At 48.3% G+C, this 7,175-nt stretch overlaps 1 long non-coding RNA gene across 1 annotated transcript; it reads left to right on the top strand.

Annotated features, from left to right (window-relative positions):
* Window positions 1-251: 251 nt before the first annotated feature.
* On the top strand, window positions 252-6,082 carry LOC121297795. The gene is made up of 3 exons (XR_005947217.1): window positions 252-823; window positions 1,611-1,656; window positions 5,550-6,082. It is a non-coding gene; the product is annotated as an uncharacterized LOC121297795 (long non-coding RNA).
* The last annotated feature ends 1,093 nt before the right edge of the window (window positions 6,083-7,175 follow it).

The raw sequence follows: 7,175 nt of genomic DNA, 5'->3' as shown, positions 1-7,175 counted from the left end.
GGAGCAGGGTGCAGCACAGGGGAGCAGGGTACAGCACAGGATAGGGTTTAGGGGGTTACGTTTACTGTAGGGACCAATGAGACCATCTTCACGTTCCAGTACAACAGCTTTGTATGGTTTGTTTGAACTTTCTTTGTACAATGTGTCGGAAAATGTGACAGGTGATCTCTGTGTGACAGTGTTTGTGAGTGTGGGTGTGTGTGTTTCTGAGCATGTTTGTGAGTGTATGTTTGTGTTTGTGTGTTTTTTTTTTGTGAGTGTGTTTGTGTGTGAGTCAACGTGTTTGTGCGTGTGTGTCTGGATAGCTCCGCACTGCCAGTCAGCTTCCTCAGTAATCCTGTCTCTGTCAGCCAAGAGCTGCACTATTTATAACCATGATGAAGACACACTGAGACACAAGACAACACTCCACTGCCGTTGGGCACAGTGCAGGAACATGCCTGCACACACCTGACAAACACAAGTGTCCAGCACAGACTGCTCCTCGTTTCATTAGCAATTGCCTTACCCTTCACTCACTTATTCACACATTAGTTCAGGTATTTCTGGTTTTAAATCACTATCTAAGCTGTGCTTTACCTTACCTCTGCCTGAACACACAGCATGCCCTTATCGTGCAGTAAGGGAGTGGAATAAAGAACAGAAGCTTATGAAACGGATCACTGAATCGTGGAGTTCTGTTTGTTTTAGTTTTTTTGTGGTTGCCATAGCGCCCTCACCCTACCCGTCAGCGAGATCAGCTTTCACCACCATCACAAGCACAAACAGCAAAGAAACTGATAAACCCAGGGGAGCGACGCAGTCCACGCAGAACAACAAGCAGGTACTTTCCACAAGAACAGCACAGTGCAGGTCAGGACATGCTTTCCTTATTGAAACACCAAGCCCACTCTGGAGCTGGAATGAAGGGAATGAGCTCAGGAAGAAAGGGCCTCGCAAAACAATACAAAGATAAAAGATGCAGGCTAGCCAGGCTACATGTCAAGTCAGCTACAGTAAAGCTCCCTTTTTTTTTGCTGGCAGTACACTGCTGTGCTCTAGATGGCGCTTATTTACAATCTAGCCCGCAGTACGCATGTCTATGGCAGGCAACTAAAACTGAAGAGCACCTTGTGAACTCAGTGAAATGCACACAGTCCACTTTGATACAGTAGCACTGATGAAGGGACTGTAATAACAGCTATCCAGCTATAGAAATACTCAAAGAAACTTCACACGCAATGACAAGCGATTCCACTGGAAGTCTTTCTCAGTGTCTTCATACAAAGCGCTTGCCGTTACTTATGAAGCAGTGTCCGTAAATTCGAAACGTTATACTATTGAATGTTTACTCGTTATGGATAGCTTATCCAACGAGACTGCTCTTAGGAAGCAGAACTTTGTAAATCAGATTTTGTTGTGTGTGTGTGCGACTGTGTGTGAATGGAGCGACATAAAACAAAAAGAAACAAACATTTCAGCCAATGCATTCAACAGGCAAGTGACACATTCATAAAGACTGCGGCAGTACTTTGACTTGCTGCACTGCACTGAGTGAGCGCTCTCATCTGTAACAGTCTCTCTCTCTCTCTCTCTCTCTCTCTCTCTCTCTCTCTCTCTCTCTCTCTCAGGTTACAGTAAACACAGCACAGCTGACTCTCATCAGCACATCTGCAGGTAAGAGAACCCCCCCCCCCACCACTCACTCTGCAGCACACACTTAAGCTGCAGTACAAGCATACACACACTGTAGTATAAGAAAGCATGTTTCACACTTGCACTACTGCGCAATGCACACGCTTACACACTCACACTACAGTACAGGAATGCACACGTTTACACACTCACACTACAGTACAAGAATGCACACGCTTACACACTCACACTACAGTACAGGAATGCACACGCTTACACACTCACACTACAGTACAGGAATGCACACACTTACACACTCACAGTATAGTACAGGAATGCACACGTTTACACACTCACACTACAGTACAAGAATGCACACGCTTACACACTCACACTACAGTACAGGAATGCACACGCTTACACACTCACACTACAGTACAGGAATGCACACACTTACACACTCACAGTATAGTACAGGAATGCACACGCTTACACACTCACAGTATAGTACAGGAATGCACATGCTTACACACTCACACTACAGTACAAGAATGCACACGCTTACACACTCACACTACAGTACAGGAATGCACACGTTTACACACTCACACTACAGTACAGGAATGCACACGCTAACACACTCACACTACAGTACAGGAATGCACACGCTTACACACTCACACTACAGTACAGGAATGCACACACTTATACACTCACACTATATTACAGGAAAGCACACGTTTACACACTCACACTACAGTACAGGAATGCACACGCTTACACACTCACACTACAGTACAGGAATGCACACGCTTACACACTCACAGTATAGTACAGGAATGCACATGCTTACACACTCACACTACAGTACAAGAATGCACACGCTTACAAACTCACTACAGTACAGGAATGCACACGTTTACACACTCACACTACAGTACAGGAATGCACACGCTTACACACTCACACTACAGTACAGGAATGCACACGCTTACACACTCACACTACAGTACAGGAATGCACACGCTAACACACTCACACTACAGAACAGGAATGCACACGTTTACACACTCACACTACAGTACAGGAATGCACACGCTTACACACTCACACTACAGTACAGGAATGCACACGTTTACACACTCACACTACAGTACAGGAATGCACACACTTCAGGTCAGGTGACCAGGTCTGATATTACAGCAGAGTTTCATTTCGGTTGCCTTCTGTTAAAAGGGAAGGGGCCCAAGTTATGTAACGTGAGTCCGGGATTGATTACCTCCCCATGAAGCGTGGCCACATCTCCCCTACATGCCTAACCAGCATCGTCTCAGCTTTAAAGTGGCGGCTGCACAGTGACAGAGCTGCACACTAACACACTAACAGAGCTGCACAGTGACAGAGCTGCACACTGACACACTAACAGAGCTGCACAGTGACAGAGCTGCACACTGACACACTAACAGAGCTGCACAGTGACAGAGCTGCACACTGACACACTAACAGAGCTGCACAGTGACAGAGCTGCACACTGACACACTAACAGAGCTGCACAGTGACAGAGCTGCACACTGACACACTAACAGAGCTGCACAGTGACAGAGCTGCACACTGACACACTAACAGAGCTGCACAGTGACAGAGCTGCACACTGACACACTAACAGAGCTGCACAGTGACAGAGCTGCACACTGACACACTAACAGAGCTGCACACTAACCCTAACCCCTGTTACACACACACAGCCCTAACCCTAACCCAAACCCAACCCAACTCCCCCCACACACACACACTGCCCTAATCCTAACCATAACCATAACCCCACCCCACCCCCTCCACACACACACCGCCCTAATCCTAACCCAACCCCACCCCACACGCACCACCCAAATCCTAACCATAACCCCACCGCACACCCCACACACACACCACCCTAATCCTAACCCTAACTCAACCCAACCCCCACCACACGCACACAGCCATAACCCTAACCCCAACCCAACCCCACCCCCCCACACGCAAACAGCCCTAACCCTAACCCAACCCCACCCACCCACCCAACCCTAACCCCACGCAACCCCCGGGACACCGCACACATGTAGTATTGGGGTGGGGTGTGGGTGTGTGGCGGGCACCTAGCCCTAACCCACCCCACCCCCCCCCCACACACACACACCCTAATCCTAAGCCATAAACATAACCCCACCCCACCCACACACCACCCTAATCCTAACCCTAACCCCACCCCACACCCCCCCCCCACACACACCCCCCACACCACCCTAACCCTAACCATAACCCCACCCCACCCCCACACACACACACCGCCCTAATCCTACCCCAACCCCACCCCACACCCCCCACCCTAACCCTAACCATAACCCCACCCCACCTTGGGTGTGTGGTCGGGATTGGGATGGGTTATTAATGGGGTTGGGGTGGGTGTGTGTGTGGCACCCCACACGAGTACATTTGGGACCCTAAACCCTGGGTTTGGCCTATTTGGTACCATAACCCCACCTCGGGGGTCACACACACACTGTGCCCTAATCCTAACCATAACCACCCCCCCCATTTGGGTATTGGGTATTGGGTGTCCTAACACCGCACCCCCCGTGCACCTAACCCCATAACCCCCACACACCACCCCCACCCCACCCCCACACACACACACACCCCCCTAATGAAGGATTGGATAACCCCACCCCCCACCCCACCACACACACACCGCCCTAATCCTAACCCAACCCCACCCCACACGCACCACCCAAATCCTAACCATAACCCCACCGCACACCCCCCACCCCCCCCCCACCCCCCCACCTCCCCACCCACAGCCCCACCCCCTAACCCTAACCCTAACCCAACCCCACCCCACCAACACGCACACAGCCCTAACCCTACCCCCAACCCCACCCCCACACACACACCGACCTAATCCTAACCCAACCCCACCCCACATGCACCACCCTAATCCTAACCATAACCCCACCCCACCCCACGCCACACACACCACCCTAATCCTAACCATAACCCCACCCCACGCCACACACACCACCCTAATCCTAACCATAACCCCACCCCACGCCACACACACCACCCTAATCCTAACCATAACCCCACCCCACCCCCTCCACACACACACCGCCCTAATCCTAACCCAACCCCACCCCACCCCACACGCACCACCCAAATCCTAACCATAACCCCACCGCACACCCCACACACACACCACCCTAATCCTAACCCTAACTCAACCCAACCCCCACCACACGCACACAGCCATAACCCTAACCCCAACCCAACCCCACCCCCCCACACGCAAACAGCCCTAACCCTAACCCAACCCCACCTGGGGGGTCACACACACACAGCCCTAATCCTAACCATAACCATAACCCCACCCCACCCCCTCCACACACACACCGCCCTAATCCTAACCCAACCCCACCCCACATGCACCACCCTAATCCTAACCATAACCCCACCCCACCCCACCACACACACACCGCCCTAATCCTAACCATAACCCCACCCCACCCCACCCCACACACACCACCCTAATCCTAACCATAACCCCACCCCCCCCCACACACACACACCGCCCTAATCCTAACCCCACCCCACACACACCGCCCTAACACCTCACACATATAGACACACACAGACACAGACAGACAGACAGGCAGGCACAGGTTCAATAATAACAGCCAGGAGGTTTGAGAAACCTTCATTTGATCAGTTACTGCTAAATAAAAGTCTAGAGACATGAACTGGGGTCGTTTTCACACCAGAGTGTTTTTTTTTCAAACTTGTGCATATGAAAAGGAGAAGGTGTTTTTGGATGTACAGAGGGGTTCAATTGTTTGTAAAATGTCATTATTTTATCACGTTTCGGGCAATATAAATAAACTCACCGGAATGACTGTCCGCAGGTGAGCACCAGGTCGAGGCGCAGGAAATCGAGCAGCGAGGCTCCGGCCGACAGCACGGCGTGTCGCGACATCCCGGGCAGAACCTTCTGAGTCACGACACGACCTGCCGAGAATGACATCATACACGGGACGCGAGTCAGCGCTGCAACAGTGCAAAAGAGAACTCGCACAAGAGCCGGCAGGACCTTTACGAAAACAGATACGCAATGGTGCAGCATTCACAAAGAGCGAGCGTCTCTCTAACCGAAAGACCGCAGCCCACCATCGCCCATTACTGTCCCGGGTTACAACGCCAAGCACCGGCCGGGAATGACATTGCCGTGTGGGTGTGTCAGGCTGTGTAATGCGGGACAGTTCCGCTAGATGTCACTGCGGCCTCTGTTTTGTCGGATGGCGCTATACTTTACCCCACGTGTTTCTGAGGATGGACTGCGTGATATTTATGAATGAACGGTTTTGTTAATTGTTTCATTTTAATCGATCGAATACACCAGTTAATTCATGATTATTGAACTGGATCTGCAGTCAAACTTGTATTGTTTTAATGCTCCATCAAATAACCGTGTTCACAAAGCATGACATTGTATATGAAACAGTCGTTCACCTATTAATTATAATAAAGCATAAATAATAATATAAAAATCAATTAGAAAACTGCATGTCCTTCAGCTGGATAGAAAAAGCAGTTGTAATAAATTTTTATATATATATATATATATATATATATATATATATATATATATATATAATATATATATATATATATATATATATATATATATATATATATATATATATATATGTACACACACAGCTCTGGAAAAAATTAAGAGACCACTGCAAAATTATCAGTTTGTCTGGTTTTACTATTTATAGGTATGTGTTTGGGTAAAATGAACATTTTTGTTTTATTCTATAAACTACTGACAACATTTCTCCCAAATTCCAAATAAAAATATTGTCATTTAGAGCATTTATTTGCAGAAACTGACAACTGGTCAAAATAACAAAAACGATGCAGTGTTGTCAGACCTCGAATAATGCAAAGAAAATAAGTTCAGATTCATTTTTAAACAACACAATACTAATGTTTTAACTTAGGAAGAGTTCAGAAATCAATATTTGTTGGAATAACCCTGATTTTCAAGCACAGCTTTCATGTGTCTTTCACATTGATGTTGGGTGACTTTATGCCACCCCTGGTGGAAAAATTCAAGCGGCTCGGCTTTGTTTGATGGCTTGTGACCATCCATCTTCCTCTTGATCACATTCCAGAGGTTTTCAATGGGGTTCAGGTCTGGAGATTGGGCTGGCCATGGCAGGGTCTTGATCTGGTGGTCCTCCATCCACACCTTGATTGACCTGGCTGTGTGGCATGGAGCATTGTCCTGCTGGAAAAACCAATCCTCAGAGTTGGGGAACATTGTCAGAGCAGAAGGAAGCAAGTTTTCTTCCAGGACAACCTTGTACTTTTACCCAAACACATACCTATAAATAGTAAAACCAGAGAAACTGATAATTTTGCAGTGGTCTCTTCATTTTTCCCAGAGCTGTATATATATATATATATGTACACATACAAGAGACAGTGCTGTTAATTAAAGCAAATCTGGGCACTCAAGTTAC

This window comes from Polyodon spathula, chromosome 23, assembly GCF_017654505.1.
Source record: "Polyodon spathula isolate WHYD16114869_AA chromosome 23, ASM1765450v1, whole genome shotgun sequence".
NCBI classification, from domain to species: domain Eukaryota; kingdom Metazoa; phylum Chordata; class Actinopteri; order Acipenseriformes; family Polyodontidae; genus Polyodon; species Polyodon spathula.
Note: the sequence above shows the minus strand (reverse complement) of the source record. Positions and strands in the feature narration are given on the sequence as shown.